Here is a 23,598-nt window from a genome sequence, read left to right as displayed (position 1 = left end):
AACGCTGATATCATGGGTAGGTGGGGTCCACATACCGCACCCACAAAAACAAAAGGATCCTCGCCCTCAGGCTCAAAAGTCACCATCTTCTTCCTGCAGTCAATAGTAGCCCCATACCTGACCAGCCAATCAACTCCTAAGATCACGTCAAAATCCTCCATGTCTAGCTCAATCAAGTCTACTAAAAGCTCCTTACTATCAACCATCACTGGCAACACCCTAATCCACCTCCTAGAAACTACCAGTTCTCCAGTAGGCAATAAAGTCCCAAACCCTGCAGTTCGATACTCACTAGGTCTACACAATCTATCAATCACTTTACTAGAAAGAAATGAATGTGTAGCACTAGAGTCAATCAATACAGGAAAAGGAGAGCCAGTGCTAGAAAGCTGACCTGTCACCACTGAGGGACTAACCTCTGCCTGTGTCAAGGTGAACACTCGAGTTGGATTCAAGCTGTCCACCTTTCTTGCTTCCCCTTTCTTCACTACTGGGCAATCCTTCTTGAGGTGCCTCACTGTTCCGCACACATAGCAGGCCTTGGCCTAACACTCGCCCCGATGGCATCTTCTAGACCTTGGACACTTCGGATAACTCCTCCATGCCTCATCGCCGCCCTGACAGCCACCCTGACTATCCCGACCCATCCTATCAGGACCAGTAGTGGTCGAAGTGTCAGGGGTCTTTCTCTTGAAATCACTGGGGCCTCCGCCCCTACCAGACCCAGAATAAGGAGGCACCCCACTGTGACCCTCGCGCCTCACTGTACTTTCCTTCCAAATCTTATTCTACGCTGCCTTAGCAGTAAGATCCTTCTCAATAGCCTGGGCATAGGTTGTCGCCCCAAGTACTGTTGTAATCCTCACATCCCAGGCTATCATAGCATTAAGCCCTCGAATAAACCTGTCTTGCCTCGCTGCATCTGTAGGCACAAGATCTGGTGCAAATTTTGCAAGTCTTTCGAACTTTAGGGCATACTCAGTAACTGTCATGTTGCCCTGCACCAACCCCACAAACTCATGAACCTTCGCTGCCCTGATGGCAACATTATAGTATTTCTGGCTGAACAGATCCTTGAATCCATCCCAACTCAAAGCAGTGATGTCCCTGGTCTGTGATGCCACTTCCCACCAGATGCGGGCATCCTCTCTCAGTATATATGTGGCCTAAGCCACTCTGTCATAACCTTCTATCCTCATGAAGTCCAGGATAGTAGTATTCATAGTCATCCAATGTTCGACCTTCAGTGGATCAGGTCCACCCTCAAAAGTTGGGGGATGTTGCTTTCAGAACCGCTTATACAATGGCTCCCACCTGTTCCCAAATTTTACTGGCTGAATAACTTGTGCCACTACAGGTGGCACAATAGGTGCAACACTCCCTGCTGAAGCCTGCTGCCATAGAAGATGAATCTGTTCAACCTGGCTCTGATACCAAGTTGTAACACCTTGGATAGCCAAGACCATCACACTGTGTATTTATAAAAGTGCAGGACTTGCTAATCAAGTCATTAAGTTGAAAACATGTCACTAAAACCGTTAATGAACTAGGGTTAAAAGGTTTTGGTCATAAAGGATTTTTTTCATATAATTAAATATTTTGTACAAGGGATCCCAAAAGAAACAACGTTCGAAAGTCAGTTTACAAAATTTTAGGGTACAAAAAATCGCTAGCCACTCTAAGGAAAAATAGACATTTATGGTCCTCCTGTTCCTTTCTCCTCTCCAACCGTGGCGGCCGAGTAGCTAGTCATGTACATTTCGCCTTTACCTGCACCACGTAGCACCCGTGAGCCAAGGCCCATCAAGAAAACATATCATCATACCACAAACAATGATAACAATTAAAAAACTCTTTAAGCATGTTCATACACTAAGCAATCCACATTAATCACATAGTCCATAGACATAACCAGAGAATCTACAAATCAATACTCAGCTATTCAGCATGAGAAATACATTAATCAACAATGATAACCAAATCATAGGATAATCAGGGTCGACACCCTTAGGTCACACTCTCTGTTTACCCCACTGACTCCGGTCCGTTTAAACCGAGCTCAGTGAATATTAAGCTGTCCTTAGCTACCAGTGGCTGAGTCGCGCCCTGTGCGCCAATGTAAACTCCGGCGCTCTTAGGTCGTTTGTTCATTATGCATATGGCATAATACCAGCCTTCATAAAACATACAAGATAGGTTACCCTTGGTCCCTTTATAAATTCACTACTGGGTGCAGTTTTCTTACCTTTAATTTCCAAGTGTACTGATTACGAGAGATGTCGCTTGAGCATGGTTCGCTTCCTGAGGCCTAGCTTATACCTAGTCACAACCAAGATAAGGGATACCATTAATAGTTGTAAAAAGGTTTCCGGATAAAGTTCTAGCCTCCAGGACATCGAATTCCACCAAACACGATAGTGGAATCGATCCCGAGCACCCTAGGTTAGGTTTCTGCGCTTAAAAACTCCAAAAGACCAAAAAAATGCCCTTAAGGGCCAAGACTCAAGCTTCCTATGCCGCGACATGCCCCCAACCCGAGGCCCAACCTCGCCCAAAAATAGACACGGGTCGCGGCTTAGCCTTCCCCATGTCGCGGTCCGCCCTCCTTCCTCAGCACTCATCTGCTTCAGAGGGCCGCGACACACCAAGAACTATGCCGCGGCCCGACCCCTTCGAACCCAGAAAAACCACCATTTTTAACACCCAAACCTCACTCAAAACCACCATTAACCACCCTAATGATATAATCCAATTATCACAAGCATTCTAACATGATTCCAACAACATAACCCAGCAAAAACCAAGTCTAGAAACTCATCAAACCAACATTTCAATCTTTGAAACCCACAAGCTCAAGAACATCAAAACCAGTCAGAAAATCCCAGAATTCAAACACTATATCATAAATTGTCGCTTACCTTCACTTAAGACTCAATCCTCCAAACAATTACAGAGCTAACTCCTAAGCCTTCTGCCTTAATTCAACCATTAACGCCAAAAACCCATAAACACTTTAGAACTCAGCCATATTCATCGAATTTAACCACCAAAGATTAAACTCATAACTTACCTTATCTCTTGATTAGATCCTTTAGCTAATCCCTGAGCTAATCTCCTAAATCCCAGCTCAATTTCTCTGAGTTCCAGCCAAGTTCTTCTTGGTTCCTTGTGGTTTCCCTTGAGAGAGAGAGAGAGAGAGAGAGAGAAGAGAAGGAAAGGTCGGTTTAGCTTTGTTCTACCACTTTCTGAATTTAACTTAGTCTATCCTTAAGCAATTAAGTTAATCTCGAGGCTTGGGGTACTGAAAATGTCCCCGAGGGAAAAATGGTAAAATTCCCCAATTTTCCTACCTAAGCTTCCTATCCTCAAATATATCTCCAATTATTTATTCCCACGACTCGATAACCCAAATAACCATCTAATACCCGAATTACCCCTTGACTTGCCCTAAGTTAAGTATTAGGTCCCGTTGTGACTTTCCCGCCAACTAGCTCCCTAGGATCGTCTCAAGTCGCATGTTGCAGATTTACCCACATAATAATGTGGTCCTCACAATTATAACATATAATCACTTTTACGCCCTCAACAGGCTAAAATTATAAATATACCCCTTTAAGCTAAACGGGGCCTACATGCATATTAATACTCGTAGACATGCATTTCATATATATATTCATTTAATCATACAAGCATGCTTATCACATAAACATGCATTAAACTATTTAATTCACACATAAACCAATCGTGCCCTCCTGGCACACTAATCAAGGCCCTTAAGCCTTATTAGTGATTTTGGTTCGTTACAATGGACGCTTGGTTAGTTTGCCTTCTAGACAAGATGCACAGACAGGTAATTCACCTAAGGTGAGTTCCTTCAATGGCCCGTCCTTTGTAAGTCTTTGAATCCTATCATAGCCAATGTGACCTAATCTCAAGTGCCATAAATATGTCATATTATCGTTATCGATCTTTTGACGTTTATTGGTCCTAGGTTTAGCTACTTTGAATAAATCATTGTTAAGAGCGAGGGGCTAGTTAGGTTTTAGAATATAAAGCTCATTTTCCAAACATGCAATACACAATTGTGATCCATTGAAAGAAATGGATATATTAGAGCTTGTGAAAGTCATAACACATTGTTCTAATTGCAACATGGAAACTGAAATTAAATTTCTTCTAAAATACGGAATAAAAAATACTTTTTTTAAAATTAAGTATTTATTTCTGAACTTCATACGAGCTCTTCCTCTAGCTTGGACTGCAACGAACGCTCTGTTTCCTACTCTAAGCTTTAAGCCACCTTCGTCCACTTCCTCCAACGATTCAAGAAGCTGTAAAGTGTAGTTGCAAACATGGTTGGTAGATCTAGAATCAATAATCCAAACAGATTTATCATTCTCTAAACACACATGTTTCTAAGATAAATGAACTATAATCATTACCTTTGTTTTTTGCTGCTAGAAACTTGGGGCAATTTCGTTTCCAATGCCCTTTATCTTTGTAGTGAAAGAACTTATCCTTACCTTTCTTGTTTTTCTTGTTCTTCCCCTTAGGTGTTTGTGCATTCGGTTGTGAACTCGTCTTTGCAGCCTTTGCAAGCTTGGGGTTGTTGTTTCGTCCACCTTTCCTCTTATTTCCAGCTTTCGAAGACAAAGCTTATCTAATTTGCTAATGTTCTCGAAAGAACATAACATCTAAAATGTGTAAGTAGATCATATCATAGATTGGCAAGTCAGTGTAAATCCTATGCACTGACTAATCTTAAGACTAACTTATTTTGAACATATAATCATATATATATTCCATTGTGATTACATCACTATAAATACGATTAGCTATATACTTGATATTTAATAGACGTTTATATTAAACAAATAATCATGAAAATAAAACAAGTGAGCAAATTGAATGACCAAGTCAAAAAATGATTTCTATTCTTTTATTGATAATAAATGAGATTACAAAGAAATTGAGTTTTAATTAGGGTATAAAAACCCAACAGGAAGATCTTGGTCTGAGTATTTTAAAGGTCTGCGTGGATTGAATGTTCGTTGGAGATACAAAAAGATAGTGAGGATTCTTGATACTTCTTTAAATGGTAAATCCTCATCTTTTTATTTCTCTATGATTAATGTTTTGCATGTTAATGGATTGAATTATTTAAAGTTTGTTTAAATAATATTTTTTTATTGAAATCTCTTGGTTCGACACCCTATACTTTCCGTTGTGCACATGGTAAACCATTTACCAACAATTGGTACCAGAGATGTCATTAATCTCTGGATACATTAATTGATGTGTGGTTATTGTTGGAAATGTGCCTTGAAAGCATATGTAGTAGACATTGTTTTTTTTTGAAATAAATAAATCAATTGAATTTGTTATGCATATATATTATGGACTTTATTGTTCTATGATAATATTATGTAAATATCAGGAAAATTCCTAAGTTCATGTATGTAATCTCAAACACGTATTAGTACGAGAGGATTGTGTTTGAGATAAATGAACTTGAATAGTTCGCAGTAAAATAAAGTTATGGAATCTTTAGATTAATTACTGCAAGTACGGTCCACTAGTATTATGAATACATGTGATCTAGTTCCGGATCACTAGTGTGGTAGGATACTTTAGTGGAGGTGCTTTATATATTATAGAATATATAGAACTGGACCAGATATGTTTATTAATACTTAGTTAAATACCGTTTCAAAGTATTAATTAAATATATCAACTGATGATCATATACAAATAGATCTTAATCCTGAAGTTACTATGAACTCCTGTTTATGTTATATGAGTTCTTTGATTCACTTGTTAGGGTCTGTCAGAATGATCAGGCTAGAAAATTTTGTTTTGGGAACTCATTAATATAGATGGCTGGGGACATAGTATACAAATATGGAATCTATACCTTCTTGCAAGAGATTGAATAATGGTTCTCTTAAGGGTTGACTTTTGAGACTGAAAGGTTATTGGGCTCAAATTCATAATTTATTATGAATTAACCTTCACTAGTAAAGTCAATGGTACTTAAGGAAATAAGAGATAATTAAAAGGGTAAAACGGTAATTTTATTCCCGATTAATTATGAACCATTATTAGAGGGTCAAGTTGTATTCAATGATTATATCAATGGACGCTTTATGATTATAAAGTACTCAGTAAATGAAATGTCTATAATTATAAGAGTGCAATCTCATATTTATAGTGGAATAATCATGAGATTAATAAATTAATATTATTTGATTAAAGAGTTTAATTAATAATCTCAAATTTATTGGAGCTTGGAAATATAGGTCCATAGGTCCCCATAGCAGCTCTATCAACACTGTTCAAGGTAAGAGTTGATATGAAGGGAAAATAGTTTAAAGACATATTTAAGAAGAAATTTGTTCTTCAGGCCAAATATGCAATTATATGATAATAGTGATTAATTAATTAATTACAAATTAGTTGTAGTTAACAAAATTAATTAATATTAAATTATTGTATAATTTTTGAAATTATATTAAATAATTAAATTAATTTTTGAAATTTAATTAAATAATTAATTAATTATAATTTTCGAAATTATAATAAATTAAATATTTATTTTCGAAAATTTTGGATTTAATTAATTGGTAGAATCAATTAAATATCTTTATTTGAGTGGGAGATAATGATCTGATAAGTTCAAATTGGATTTGAATTTAAAAGATTAATATTTATTCAAATAATTAATTAAAAAGATAATTAATTTGAATTCAAATTTAAATTAGTTATCAGGTTGTTAGATCTTTTCTCACAAAGTAATTTGAATAAATAATTAAATAAAACTTGAAAAACCAATATCCCTAGAAATTAGGAAGCTACACGTTCACACACAGTCCACAGTCCATAGACTGTGTGTGGCATGTAGGGCATGCTTTTTTTAGGGATGGGATTTTCAATTTTATTTAATTAATTAATTAATTAATGGCTAATTCAAAAATTGGTTTTTGGATTTTTTCATTAATAGAATAATTAATTAATTAAAAAATAAATTGTAAAATTGTTACAGATTTATTTTTTAAATTTTGAATATTTTTTGTTAAGTATGACTGATCTGAAAATTATTCAGATAAGAGAAGTGAAGAGAGTGAGACTACTCTGAATATTCGCTTTGTGAAAAATAGAACGATAGTTTTCTCTTCCTGAAAATAAAGAACCAATTCTTAGGCCTATTCTCTTGATCTCATGAGTTGAGTACATCAAGTAGAATCACAAATAAACTATCCTTCATTCTCTAAGTGCCCACACATTTCTTGAGGTGTAGAGAACGCTTTGGAAGATCTTGGTGTGAGTACGTAGGAGCAGCTTGGATAGGAAGATCGTTCTAAATACGAAAAGATAGCAAGGACACTTGATAGGCTTCAAGAGGTATGAATTCTATCCTTACCTTGTTTATGATTAATGTATGTATATTAATGGATCCACATATTTAAAGGTAGTTTAAATATGTTACAAAATTTTTGTTGTACACTGGGCCAACCACACAACCATTCCGTTGCGTATTAGGAAACTCGTTCCTAACAGTTATAATATACATTCTTATATTATTGTAATATGTGATAAATGGATAGATGTTTATTTTGATGAATGTTTGTTCTTAAGAGTCATTAATTATATGCTGTTTTGGGTTTAGGAATTCTTCTTATTTATCTAGATCAAAAAAATTGTAAGCTATATGGGGCATAGGATTTTTTCTTAATTTGATTTTCTACAATAGTATGATTAATTAGAAAAGTCTAAAATCCCGAGCCCCCATGGTGTCGAGAGCCTCTCGGCAACCCCTACCCCGTGGCTGCCCAGTCACACCAGCCCTGTGGCTACCCAACACTGCGCCTCTGGCGCACCTTGCGCGTCCCTTAGGCGCACTCAGCTGCGCCCCTGGCGCACCTTGCACATCCTTCAGGCGCGTCCAGCCATGCCCCTGGTGCACCTCGCGCGGCCCATCCCATGCACGGCCAGCTGCGCCTAGCTGCCTAGTGTGTTTGTGCTTTGGTGGCTCTTTGAGCCGCCCCACCAACCCAAGCCCAAAATTGCAAACCCTAACTCACTTGGCTCTGAGCCCTAGATTGATTATTGGTTTCCTTGAAATTGTGGGCTTCGCCCAAATTGTTAATTGGAATTTTAAAATTCTAATTAAGTGTCCAAATTCAAAATGGACCTAAATGACCTATTAGGATTTTATTAGCCAAGTTCAATATTTTTAAAAGATTGTTTAAAATTATTGAAGTCATTTATAATTCAAATTTGGGCTAGATGGCATAAAAATAATAGAAGGTCGAAAAGATGGAGATGGAAGTTCTACTTGATGCCTTGGTTTTATTTTTATTTATTTTGTAAGTTATTGCGAGTGTTGTAATATTTCTAGATATACCCAAGACACCTGGCTCACATTTATTTACTTATTTATTGTTTTTAGGGGTATCTGCGGCATAAATACCCAATGTTTTACACTTGTTACATTTATATACCTAATCTTTTATTTTTACGACAAATATACTAAATGTTCAATATATGTTAAAGATAAATATCTAATATTTTTTCATTGCGGAAAAAATACCCAAAGTTGCTAAAACATTGCTTTTATTAGTACCTCCTCTGTTGGAGCTGTTAAGTGTTGACTCGTCATATATGTATCACTCCATAATTTGGGTATTTTTGTCACCAAAATATGTATTTTTTAAATTTGAATTTACTGAAAACGTATTTTTGATTCTTTCTTCTAATTTAAAATATTTTTTATAAAAAAATTATGAAATGGACCGATGGCAGAGTGACAAATGTCTGCTTAGTCAAAAGATTAGGTATTTATAGATGAGGTATTTACAGAAGCAATGTTTTAGCAACTTTATGTATTTTTGCCACAAATAAAAAAGATTAGGTATTTATCTTTAACATATATTGAGAATTTTGGTATTTTTTTCGTAAAAGTAAAAGATTAGTGGTGTACCCTAATTTCAGCCTGAGGTCATTCACCCAGCTCAGGTACAATTGACAAATAAATATACCGAGACATAGCATGGGAGTGATATCTGATTGTTATGCACATGGACAGCTCGGGTTTCGTGTGGTCACCCGTGGTGTTAGGCGCCTTGGGTCTAACACGAGCAAGGGATACGAAGGTCGTGAAGCGTGAGCTCAAGATATTAAAGTAGTTGTCTAAGCATGAGCTTGGAGGAGACATCCAGCTCGCGATAATTCTAATATATTGCATACCTACGAATCCCCAGAGACTTGAGTCCTTTTATGCGTTTATTTATAACAAGGCTGTCATATTTAATGTCCCAGATATTAGAACATTTACTATGTGATCAAATCATATCCCATTATAAATGGGAAGTATATGTATTAAATGTAATAATTATATAAATACGTGATTGACTCACGCGGTTACCCAAACCTGTCTAGGGAATTCCCTTATAAATACTGGGAATATTGGACAGGGAGGGGGACAATTATTCTGTAATGCCAAAACTTTGCCAAAATAGAGAGATAAACAACAATAATATAGACTCGTGGACTAGGTGGATTTTAACCACTGAACCATGTAAAAGATTTGTGGTCTTGTGAATTCATTTCATTTTTCATTACGGTTTATTGCTAAGCACTAATCTACCTTATTATTTCTTAATACAGTGTTGGCGAAAAACCGCATCAACAATTAGGTATTTAGCTGTAACAAGTGTGAAACAATGGGTATTTATGCCGCAGATACCCATTGTTTTTATTTATTTGTTAAAATGTTTGAATGTATTAAAAGTGTTTAATAACTTTGTCATTCATTATAACATGTCATTCATATTACCCACACAGTAAATCTAATTCAAGCATACATCTCATATCGAGTAGAAACATGTTTGAATTAGGAACGTTCTCTTTGATTATATGCATGAAATGAATCATATAATTAATTTAGATTAATCTAGAACAAAGCGGTAAATTGATTTTAAGTGTTAATTTCAATACATATTTGATAATTAATTTTATTAGATTGGCAAATAATATCCTAAATAATTAGAGGATTTATTGACTAGATATTTCAAGAGCCTATTTAGTAAGATGATTAAATCTTGTTTAATAATTTAAATGCTTAATGGGATTGATAATTATTAGAATATCATTTGGTAAATTAATAGGATTAATTTAATTAATTAAAAAACATAGGATGTTTTGAGTAAACGCATATCCTAATACAGTGAGTGAGAGAATGGGTAATAACAATAATGCATATGGTCTCCATTATTAGTTAACACCAATGTTTCATGGAATGGGCCTCGAGGCATCTTTGCTTGCGTCCCCCTAAGGAAGGTTTTTGACTGTGTTATTATTCAAGGTTAACTTCTATAAAGAATAGGATTTATGATGTATTTAAAGTTTGACTGACCCTAAGGCACACTCTTAAGTTAAGTTATTAATCTAAAATAATGGGTTGCACTCACAAAGCTTATCTAGGCTTTCGAGCGGACTAGTTAATCTTGACCAAATAAGCGGTTGTCCGTAAGTCAAAAGAGAAAATAGTTGATTTTAAGTTTTCACTTATGAATTTTAGAAGTGTTTCAAAATTAATTTAAGATTAGCCTGAACTACGGTAAGGCTGGTCCATTAATTTTTAAATTAATTTATCATGGGATTAGTAATAAATTTTTTATGTGTTATTTAACTTAATGTTGCATTCATGCATCATATTTACTATTCCAAAAATTGTTGATATTCATAGTATATGTTAAATTCAATTTTGGTTTATTTATTTATTTAAGCAATGAAGAATAATTCAAACCCTATTACTGCTTTACTTGCAAACGAGAAACTTACTTGTGATAATTTTATGAATTGGAAATCAAACATGAACATTGTTTTGATCTGTGAAAACCACAAGTTTGTCTTTACTGAGGAATGTCCTTATGTCCCTGCTCCATTGCTCCCAAAATTGCTAGGGAGAAGTATGATGCTTGGATTTTATCCAACAACAAGGCTAAGTGTTACATGCTTGCTAGTAAGAGTGATATACTCAGAATGAAGCATGAAGACATGGAGACTGAATATGAAATATGGAAGTCTCTTCAAGCCATGTTTGGACAGTAGTCTAATCAATGCAGACATGAGGCTACTAGAACCTACATGAACATGAAAATGAAGAAAGGAGTTTTTGTCAGAGAGTATGTTCTAAACATATCAATACAATGCATGATGTGGAAGTTCATAGAGAAACCATTGATGAGAGAACTCAAGTTATTCTGATACTTAAATCACTCACTCTAGCTTTTTATACATTTACTACCAACTATGTTATGAACAAGTTGGTATATATTATGACTCAACTGTTAAATGAGTTGCAAAGTTTTGAATCACTCAGAGTAATTCAAAAGTATAAGAAGCAAATGTGGCTAATTCTAAACCTTCCTCTTTAAAAGGGAAAAATAAGAAGAAAAAGAAATCTCATGATGAGGACAATGACAAAAATGAAAGGAAGCCTAAAAATTCATCCAAAGGCAAGGAGAACAAAGATAACAAAGCTTCTAGCAAAAAGCAACCTAAAGGGACATGCTTTCATTGTAGAGTTGAGGGTCATTGGAAGAGACACTGTCCTAAGTATCTCTCAGATCTAAAAGAAAATAAGAAAGGTAAATATGATTTACTTGTTTTAGAAGCCTGTTTAGTTGAAGATGATACATCATCCTAGATTATTGATTCTGGTGCCACTAACCATGTTTTCTTTTCTTTATAGATTCTTAGTTCTCGAGTTAGCTTGCTGGTGAGGAGGTGACTAGGAGGGTTGGTAATGGCCAGGTTGTCCCTACCAAAGCAGTTGGAACAACCCGTTTGGAATTTGATAAAAATAAATTTCTTATTTTGGACATTGTTTATTTTATTCTTGGATTTACTAGAAACTTAATTTCAGTTTCAATGTTGCATAAACAAGGTCTCGATATTTTTTTCAATAATAATTCGATTGTTATCTCAAGATCTGGTATTAAAATATGTCATGCAAAATCCAATGATGGTTTGTATAAACTTAAGACAAAAGAGCGATCTATATACAACTCTGAAATGTTTAAAGTTGCAAACCTAAGATCTATTAAACGTCTAAAAATAGATTCCAACAGTGAAACATATTTATGGTATTTGAGATTAGGGCATATTGGTTAGCATAGAATTAACATACTAGCAAAGGAGGGACATTTAAGAGAACTAATTGTTGGTTCTCTTCCACTTTGTGAATCTTGTCTAGAAGGAAAGATGACCAAAAGACATTTCTCTACAAAATGGTCAAGAGTCATAGATACACTCCAACTTGTACACACTGATGTGTGTGGTCCACTTAACGTACAAGCAAGATGAGGGTTTGAATATTTCATCACCTTCATTGAAGATTATTCTAGATATGGTTACCTATATTTGATGCAAAAGAAATCTGAAACTTTTGGAAAGTTTAAAGAATTCCAAGCTGAAGCTGAAAAGAAATTAGGTAAATCAGTGAGAGTTCTTTTATCTGGTCGAGGAGGAGAGTACCTTCATTATGAATTCGAGGACCACCTGCGTGAGCATGGAATTCAATCCCAATTCTTTGCACCAGGAATGCCATAGTAGAATGATGTTTCTGAAAGAAGGAACATGACGTTATTAGTCATGGTCCGATCAATGATGAGTTGCTCATCATTTCCACTGTCATTCTGGGGCTATAACATTAAATGTGCAATGTACATATTGAATGTTGTTCCTTCCAAGTCTATCAAGGAGACACCATTGGAATTATGGAATGGTACTAAACCTAGTTTACACCATTTTCATATTTGGGGGTGTCCAACACACATGCTTAAAGGAAAGACTGGAAAGCTAGAACTCACACTGAACTGTGCATGTTTGAGGGATATTCCAAAGAGACCAGAGGTGGTATATTCTATAGTCCTAAAGAAAATAAAACATTTGTATCGAAAAATGCTACTTTTCTTGAATATGACTATATTAACAACCACAAACCTCGTAGTAAGGTTGTACTAGAAGAGATGGCCTCAGATCAATTAATAAGATCACAAAAATTTTCCAATGAACAACGAAAAGAAGAAACTACGAGTTCTAGTCAAAACAATAGAGAGCTTCGTCGTAGTGTGAGGGTTATTAGGTAGCCAACTTTCTATGAACATGAAGTTCATATGCTTGTATCTGACACAAACAAATATGATCCATTGACATACAGAGATGAAATGGAAGATTTTGACAAAGAAAAATGGCAAGATGACATGAACCTTGAAATGGAATCTATGTACTCCAATTTCGTCTGGACTCTTGAAGATCTTCCTGAAAATGTTAAACCTATTGGCTGCAAATGGATATTTAAGAGAAGAAGAGGACCAGATGGGAAAGTGGAAACTTTCAAAGATAGGCTTGTAGCCAAGGGTTACACTCAGAGAGAAGGGATGGATTATGAAGAAATTTTTTCTCCTGTAGCCATGCTTAAGTCCATCCGTATACTCTTATCCATAGCTACTTGCATGGATTATGAGATATGGAAAATAGATGTTAAGACAACTTTTTTGAATGGCTATCTTGATGAAACCTTTTATATGTCTTAAGTAGAAGGGTTCATAGTAAAACGTCAAGATAAATTTTTTTGCAAGTTTCTTAAGTCCATTTATGGACTCAAACAAGCTTCAAGATCTTTGAATCTGAGATTCGATGACACAATCAAAACATATGGTTTTGAACAAAACGTTGATGATCCTTGTGTCTACAAACAAATCAGAAATTGCATCATGGTATTCTTGTTTCTTTACATTGATGATATCCTACTGATTTGTAATGACATGGGAACAATGAAAAAATAAATAAAGAAAAGGCTAGCCAAGCAATTCCAAAAGAAATATTTGGGAGATGCAAACTATGTTCTAGGCATAAATATCCTTCGAGATCGTCAAAACAAAGTTTTGGCTCAATCTCAAGCTACTTATATAGATAAAGTACTGTAGAGATTCAGTATGCAAAATTTCACAAAGGGTGATATTCCAACCCGCCATGAAATTATCCTTCCTAAAGAGAAGTGTCCTAAAACACCTCAAGAAGAAAAGGATATGAGACAGTATCCCTACGCCTATGTGGTAGGTAGTCTAATCTATGTCATGTTGTGTACAAAACCTGACATTTTTTATGCAGTAAAGATAGTCAGTCGTTATCAATTCAATCATGGATTGAGTTATTGGATTGGAGTAAATAATATTCTCAAGTATCTTTGGAAAAATAGAGAATATATGCTTGTATATTCATGTGGTGACCTGAACCCCACTGGATACACTGATTCTGATTTTCAATCAGACAGATAGTCGGTAATCGACTTCTAGATTAGTGTTCACACTTGGTGGAGAATCTACCATGGAAGCCAAGTACATAGCGGCTTGTGAAGCAGCTAAGGAGGCTGTGTAGCTAAAGAAGTTCTATAACGATCTGGAAATTGTTCCGGATATGAATTAGCCACTTGTCCTATACTATGACAATAGTGGGGCATTAGCTAACTCAAAGGAACCGAGGAGTCACGAGAGGGGAAAGCATATTGAAAGGAAATACCAATAGATCAAGGTTATTGTTCGTGGAGTAGATGTAGCAGTTATGAAGATAGCTTCCGAGCATAACCTTGTCGATCCTTTTACTAAGACTTTTTCTACAAAGTCTTTTAAAGATCATGTTAGCAATATGGGCTTGATGAAGATGCCTCATTTTCTTTAGGGCAAGTGGGAGATTGTTGGGATTAGTGCCCTTTAAAGCATATGTTTTGAACAATGTTTTATGAAATAAATAATTGAAATGAATCTTTGCATATATTTTTTGTTTATTATTATTATTATTAGAATAATATTATATGAATATAAAAAAATTCCCAAATTTGTTATTGTGACTACAATCTTGTATTGGTACGAGAGGATTAAGATTGTAGGGAACGAATTTAAATAGTTCGCAGTAAAACGAAGTTATATAGAATCTTTGGATTAAATACTATAAGTACGGTTCACTAGTATTATGAATACATGTAATCTAGATCCAGATTACTAATGTAAGAGGACATCTTAGTGGAGGTACTTTGTATAAAGTGGAAATATATGAATGTGACCTGATATGTTATTAATACTTAATAATATCGTTTACTTTATAAGTATTGATTAAACATAGCAATAAGATGATCATATACAAATTGATCTAAATCTTGAAGTTATTATGAACTCCTATTTATGTCATATGAGTTCTTTGATTCACTCTTTATGGTTTGTTAGAATGATCAGGCTGAAAACATTTGATTTGGAAACTCATTGATGTAAATGATTTGGGACATAATATATAGATATGGAATCTATACATTTTCGAGAGGAATTGAATAATTGTTCTCTTAAGGGTTGCCTTTTGGAACTGAAAGGTTATTGAGCTCAAATTCATAAATCACTTTATGAATTAATCTTCACTAGTAAAGTTAATGGTACTTAAGGAAACAAGATATAATTAGAGAGATTAAACAATGATTAAATCCTACTTTAGTTATGAAACATTAATAGATGATTGAATTGTATGCAATGATTAACTCGATGGACACTTTTTATATGTTTATAAGTTCCCAATAAATAAATGTCTATAATTACAAGAGGGCAATATCATATTTTTAGTGGAATAATATTGAGATTAATAAATTAAGGTTACTATATTAAAGATTTTTAATTAATAATTTAAATTTCATGGAGGTTGAAATTATAGGTCTATAGGTCCCTGAGATGACTCTATCAACACTATTCAAGGTAAGAGTTGAATTGGAAAGAATTAGGAAAATTGCATATTTGGAAGAAATTTGTTCTTCAGGGTCAAATATGTAATTTAGACAAATTAATTAATTAATAAATTAATTATATTCTTTCTAATTTTTTTTAATAAAATCTTATTTTTGAAAATAACATTTAAATAATGTACACCCTAAATATCCGCAAGCTATTGTTGAGCTAGAAAAGAGCCTAATTCGATCTGCCACGTGTAAATCATCCACCCGGAGCTGTTGTTACAGGTTTCCACCTGTCACAGCACGAGCTGATTAGAGAGTTAGCAGTTTACTCGAAGGCAGCGGGTCAGCGGTATGGATATCACGAGCTGGTGCTACATCAAGCTCGTGATGCAGCATAGATCTGACACTCGAATCCTTGTAAAGACAACCACACAATGTAAACGTGCATATATCAGACATCACGTGTCTATTCCATTCCTGAATTCTCGGACACGTAGTATTAACATGTGTATTCAGACATCCCACGCATGGTTTGGGCCATGTGGCCCATTATCCCTCCTAACCTATTGATTAGACCACACTTCACTGTTAGGTTTTAGGAATTAATCATCAGTGTCACAAAGATGACGTGAAGGATAAAGAGTTCACGGGATGACCCCCTTTGCCAACCCAGGTATCCTCCCCCTATAAATACCAAGACCCTGGGCATTGCAAAGGGTTGGCATATATTTTTTAAAGAAAGACTCTGTAAGGATTAACCAAGAGATATCAATAATATCGACTGGTGGACTAGAGGGATTTTAACCTTCGAACCATGTAAAAAGAAAGGGTGATCACCTTCCCATGTTACTAATTTCTCCAGTCTAGAATTAAGTTATTTTCACATTACGGTTCACTAATTAGCACTAATCCATCCTGTTTATTTGTATAATTATTTGTTGGCGAAGAACCGCGTCAACAGTTTGGTGCTTTCATTGAGAGGATTTAGATTGGTGCTATCGCAAAAACCTGATCATGGTGGTTACTCGTTCGAGACATGGTAATGAGGTGGATCAACATGATGGGCAGGAGGCCCACCATGCCGCCATATCTGATGAACAAAACCCCGAGATCCAGCGGCGACCAGGAAAGCAGCCGATGGGTCAGGATGACACCGGGAGTTCGATGCCCCGGCAGCAAAATCTAAACCCGGATTTCTTGACGGCGACAGAGATGGAGAACATACTGTTGAGGAGTCAGCTGTCCAGGGCAAGCAAGCAAATCGAAGAAGTCTTGGCCCAGTTACCCCCTCTTACAACCGACGCTAATGTCAGAAAGAGGCAAAGTGGGACTCACAAGTCCCACCAGGATAGCCAGTTCCGGCCCAGCCGATCAGTCAGAACCTCAACTCTGAGTTGTACCCCCACGTCACACCACCACCAGAAACTGTGTTTGAGGAGTTTCCTAGGACCAATCAGTAATTCAGCCGATCAGTCCAAACCTCAACTCCTAGCTTGATTCCACCATCAAATGCGCCCAAAAGGGGTCGAGGCAGCTCGCGGAGGAGATCCGGGGAAGGCTTGCGAAGACAGCCTGCTCTGACCAGCCCTCCTGCACCACGGTCAGTCCGCCGAGCGCAGGATGCTGGGGATGGTAGAGTGGAGCGACCGTGAGCTAACTTGGTTCACCTGGATGGGACTAGGATCGCGTCACCAGTTAGGCATCCCCCATCACCAATAAGATACCCATCTCCTCCCCGTCCAGTTTGGGACATTCCGGCACACGAGAGCAACAGAAGAAATCCTCCTTCTGCCGGTCCTTCCCATCGCGACCGAGTGTGCGGGGAAGTCCCGGATCCTCACCCCCAGCAGTGGGATCCAAGCTTTTCTAACGGGAGTTACTGGACCGGGAGCCACCGAAGTGGCAGATCCAGTGAAGACTTGCGCAATCGCTTGAGTTCGGGCCACCCCGATGGCCGACCTTCGAGATCGCCTCAACTCATAGAGGGGAGATCCGGCTAGAAATGGTAGTCATGCTCGCCAAGGGGATGGTTTTTCTGAAGTACGTGACATTGGGAATGTCCCGCCTAACCAAGCTCAAGCTTGGAGGGACAATATCCCGCCTAATGCTTACAATGGAACTGAAGCTGTTGAACAACCCTAGAACAACCAAGGAAGTAAAGACCAAACCCTAGAGCATTTCGCTTAGATGGAGGAGCTGATGAAGAAGCTCTTGTCAGAAAATGAAATAGATGAGTACGACTCGGGGGACGAACTCGAGCTTTTCACCCCCAGCATAGCGGCCACAACATACCCGTCGGGTTTCTGGATGCCCCACCTGTCTAAGTTCAATGGAGACGGAGACCCGTCAGATCATTTGGGTATGTTCAACACCCTGATGATGGCCCATAACATTGGCTCTGAGCTAAGGTGTTTGATATTCCCTTCCACCTTGACTAGGACAACCAGGCAATGGTTCAAGCAGTGCAAAAAGCAGTCCATCAGCTCGTGGAAAACCTTTTCTGCTGACTTCAAGAGGGCGTTCCGAGCTTCTCAAGCTGCCCGCGTCAAAGCCGACACCCTAGCAAATGTGAAGCAACAGCCCGAGGATCCATTGAAAGCTTACCTGAGCAGGTTCACAAACGTCGCAGCTCGAGCCAGGGACGCAGACGATAGTTCCAAGCTTATGGCCTTGAGGACTGGAATCCTCGTTGGAGGCGAGCTATGGAAAGAGATACAGAGAAAAGGTGTCAGCACCATGGATGAATTCCTGAACAATGCCCAGGGATGGATAAACCTGGAAGAGGCGCGAGCGTCGGTCGCGGGAACCAGCGAAACCCATGATCAATCCGTTGGAGTGGGAACGAATGTCGTGAAAACGACTCAAACCGTTACACAGAATAACCAAGGGGGTGGAGGTAAGAGAAAAGGGAGCAGCGAGGGCGGCCATCACGGCCCGAAGAAGAACAAGCCCATGGAAAAATTTAAGCCAGTCTACGCGACTTACATCGAGCTCACAAACACTAGGGAACACATTTTCCTAGCAAACTCTGCCCGCCTCCCCTGGAAAAAGCCGGAGCCTTTGAAGCACCAGAAGGCCAAGAGGGACCGTTCCAAGTTTTGTCGATTCCACAACGATATTGGCCACAACACTGATGATTGTAGGCATTTAAAGGATGAGATCGAGACACTCATCAGAGCCAACCTTTGGCTCAATATGCGCAGAACAGAGTTCCTACCAGTCAGCCGGCCATGGAAGCTCTTGTAAATCAGCCCGGGCCCCAGATAAATCAGGATACTACACCAAATAACTATTTCATATCATAATAATATAATACTATTGAAAAAGTATTATGATATATATATATGTGGTAAATGGAAAAAAAAAAAAGGTGGTAAAGTACTTTGGGAGCCCGCCTGAAACTTGTAAAAGTTATATATATATTTTTTGGCCTCTCTCTCTTATTTGCTATCCTTGGTCTCATCCTCACTTTGTCAACCACCACTCCTTCAACTTCCACTCCAACTTCAATCCCTATGGAAATTGGACTGAAATATCTCTGGAGGTGCTCACCAATGTCAAGAACGAATTTCTTCTTCTTCTTGTACGTTCTTTCTTTTGTTTCCTTTTCTTCTTCAGTATATATTACTGTCACTGAATTTTTTGGAGCCAGAATTGCATATAAAGCTACATATCGAGGACATATTTATTTTGATATATATATATTCGACTTGAGAAAGAATGTGAGATATTTGGTTTTAGCTTATTATTTTAGACAAATTTATGCTTACCAGCCATTTGGGTATTCTCTTCTTTCTCTCCGTAGTAGCTCTATTTTTTTCTCATTGTCTATCTATATTTCTATATGTATACATTTTGAATCCTTTGCAATAATTTGTGGAACAGGGGATATCTCAATGACTTCACCTCTGTTGGCCTCTTCGTTCCTAATAACTTCTTCTTCAAAATCAGGGCCCTTCTGAGAGAATTGACTCCTTTCATGAGCTTTGATATATATTATTTGTTGTAAAGTATATATATAAACATTGGGCTGTGCTTAGAGGGCATATCTATTTGTTATATTCATTGATTTCAGATCTATTCCATGGATATACATACACGGTATGCTCTCTTGTCAGCCCTTATTGGTGGTGTAATGGGTGCACATGCTCAACTATAGGAGGTATATTTGTTATAATTAATCTTTTATGCTCTTCTACTTTTGTAGCATTCCCTTTCAGAATGTGTTTGAGTGGTTATATTTATGCTCATAATATTCTTTTTCTTTGTTTTCTCCGTTGCACATTAATTGTTTGTTAAAATGCCTTAGTGAAACAGATTGTAGTGTGCAATCATATTTTTTCATATACTGGCCAGAAGTAAGCTATAATATATAATAGATTGTTCTTCTTCTTCTTGTCTATATATTATAGCTTACTTTGCTTTTGTGTTTCTCTTATAAACAAAGCTTTCATTCACATCTCAAAATAAATATCTTTCTTTTTTGAGAATGAAACAGTGTACATAAGAAGAAGAAGATTAACATTGGTGTCGATAAGATTAGATTGAGTTTGATCGAGCTATATTACCATAGCAGACAATTTGACTCGGCATTCGAGCAACTGAGGTAGTAGCTGGCGGTTGACCAGTGTGAGGGAAATGTGGAACGCGATGGACGTGTTCCAGCGGAGCGGGCGGCAGTCGACGCATGAGAAGGACGAGGAGGAGTTGCGGTGGGCAGACATAGAGCGGTTGCCGACTTATGATAGGATGAGGAGAGGGATGTTGACTCAGGTGACGAGTAATGGGAGGTTGATGCTTGAATAGGTTGATGTTACTAAGCTTGGTAGCCAGAACAAGAAGCAGTTGATGGAGAGTATTTTGAAAGTTTTTGAGGATGATAATGAGAAGTTTTTGGAGACTCAAGACCAGAAATGATTGTTTATTGACTGTTTGGTTTATGAGAAAATGAATGAAAAAGGAAAATGAAAACGAAAATTGGTTTTGAGTTTAACAAGTGTTTGTATTGATGTCCCAGTCCCAGATCTTAAAAATCCATAACGTGATATATTAGTTTATGAAAAAAAATTGGGTTGGGATTGAGATTCCTAAGGTCGAAGTTAGATTCCAGAATTTGTCGATTGAGGGAGATGCATTGTAGAGTCCAAGAACTTTACTTAGCTAGTTGGATAGTAGTATTATAGTATTTATAGCATTATCTTTGTAACTGTGGATTTTTGGTTCAGACCGGGAATTATTTGGACACTCATAGTAGTACTTGTAGATTTTCTAAGTTTAACCTATAGTTTAAGAATATTAATTTTAACCTAAGGTTTGATTATATGACTGATATTAAGGATAATATATATTATACTATAAGGTTTAGATAAGGACCAATAGGATTTTAAGCACATGTTATGTATGGATGATTAAGGATTAAGTATTTTGAGGATTAAATTTAATAAGGGTAAAAGTTTGAATGCTATCAGGCCAGTCAGCAGCTTTGAATACGTTGAGGGCTTAGTCAAGGCTGTTTACTCCATTCAAACTTAGCTAAAAATGTGTAATTTCATGTTTAATTAATCAGCGTGTGCCGATATATCGTAGCTATAGGGGGCGATATATCGCAGCACGTAGATATGGAAAACACGAGACGATGCACGACAGCCTCGGGCATACTGGCCCAGGCAATATATCGCCTACAGGGGGCGATATATCGCCGCCTTCAGTATATTTCAAAAGTTTTTGAATTCTTTTTCCTTGCAGCCATTCAACCTCTTGATAAGTCCAACATCTTTAGAACGAGTCTTTAGCCTCTGCTGAACGATTATTCAAATTATTTTCACCTAAAAAGCTATTATTTTTATTCAAGTAAAATTAAGATCCTTTCATTCCTAAACTTTATAAATAGGACCTAGTACCCAGCCATTATTCACCTTTTTGCTCTAAGTTCAGAGGCTGCAAGTGCTAAGTGAGTGTGAGAGTGTAAACACCTGGGTTGGGGAATCATAAGCTTGATCATCATAAGCTTATCAAACACTTTGGGAAGTAAGGTTCTATAGTATTTCGCTTCGAGGTTTAGATTGGTCTACAAGTCTTCAAGGTATTTCCACACTCTAGTTCATTGGTTTTATGTTATTTTCTTTCTCATAGTCTTCTACTTAGTCTTCTAACCTCATTCTTATTTTGGTTAGGAAATCTAAGAACTTGCTCATAAGTTTTTGGTAAGTATGTTTCTCAAAGGTTTAGTCATTCCATTCCTTCCATCCTTTTCATTACTTTTTCTTCAATCTACTCACCCTGTTATACATGGTTTTAGGAGTGTTCCAAAAGTCCCAATGCTATCCTCTTATCTCGGTAACTTTGGTAAGGAAAATAGGATAGAATCTATATGTTATATGCTTATGTTATCTTATGTTTTATGTTATGAAATATGTTTTATAATATGTTATGATAAGTGTTATGATATGTATGTTTGTAGGCTTGGGCATATGACCCATATGACTAACAAGACCCCAAATAGATTATGGGCATATGACCTGCTTAGCTAGTAGGAACCCACTAATCTCATGGGCATATGCCTTGTTTAGTCTATGGGACCCTAAGTAATAATTTCCATTATAGTATGTGTATGTAATAAGTGTTATGTTATGTCTTTATGTTTATTATGAAATTTATGTATATGAAGTATGTGTTAGATTTTCCTTGCTGGGCATTAGGCTCATTCCTTTTTATTTAAATGTGTAGGAAAATAGCTATTAGTGGCGGTAAGTTTCGTGGATGCTTGGAGATGTTTTATCGATGGTGAATGGATTCAAGGAGTCGAGAGTTCGATTTCAAGGATGTAGTATTTTATTTATGGGTTTATGTGTAATTTTTCCGCACTTTCTATGTAACTCCTTTTTATTTTAAATTATGTTTTGTTTTTAAGACAATGAGATCCCATATCCTACTTATTTTATGAAAGCAACTCTTATTTCTACAAGTTTCCAATAAAGTTATGGTATTCTCGCAAATGTAAGTTTTATTAAGGATTTGTATGTATAGTTTCGTTAATGGTCCAAAAGTCTAGAGTAGTGGGTCATTACATGCATATGTAGGAACTAGAGCTCTTCCAACTCTATTGAATTCCATTCTTAACATGATTGAGGTAACTTCAAATATTTGAGCTCATACTAATAACTCTATTTTTTTACTCTTAATTTCTTGGTGTAAATTCTCAGTTCTCTAACCTATATCCCATTTGAATAGGGAATCATTGGAATGATTGGACTGAATCCATCAAAGAAAAGAGTGGTTAAGATACTCTAAGGTGTGAGTGGTACAGGAAGACCTTCAAGGTATGTTCATTGGTAACTTCTACTAATTTTCATCTAAACTCCTTCAAATGCTATATAACTCAAATTGATTTATTTTCAGGTTGACTTTACTTCTTGGTCCGCCTGGACCTAGAAAAGCAACATTACTAAAAGCACTTGCTGCAAAACTTGATGATGATTTAAGGGTTTGTGCTCTTCTCCTAATACTAGTCTGATGTATTAAAATGTTTACAAGTTTTGTTATTACGTCTATACTGATAACTTGGGTTTGACTTTGACAAACAAGTATCTGGAAAAGTGACATACTGTGGCCATGAATTTGAAGAGTTTGTACCTCAGAGAACCTCTTCTTATATTAGTCAACATGACCTTCACTATGGTGAGATGACAGTCCGTGAAACTTTGGATTTTTCGGGGCGGTGCTTAGGAGTTGGTACAAGGTATGACTTGCTGGTAGAGTTGTCTAGACGGGAAAAAGCATCTGGAATTAAACCAAATTCTGAGATTGATGCCTTCATGAAA

The 23,598-nt window shown here is 36.8% G+C and overlaps 1 pseudogene; it reads left to right on the top strand.

Moving 5' to 3' along the window:
- The first annotated feature begins 20,428 nt into the window (after positions 1-20,428).
- LOC133832030 (pleiotropic drug resistance protein 2-like) lies at positions 20,429-23,564 on the top strand (annotated as a pseudogene).
- The last annotated feature ends 34 nt before the right edge of the window (positions 23,565-23,598 follow it).

This window comes from Humulus lupulus, chromosome 4 (assembly GCF_963169125.1).
Source record: "Humulus lupulus chromosome 4, drHumLupu1.1, whole genome shotgun sequence".
In the NCBI taxonomy this organism is placed as follows: Eukaryota; Viridiplantae; Streptophyta; class Magnoliopsida; order Rosales; family Cannabaceae; genus Humulus; species Humulus lupulus.
The sequence above is the reverse complement of the archived record's forward strand: the minus strand, read 5'-3'. Positions and strand labels throughout refer to the sequence as shown.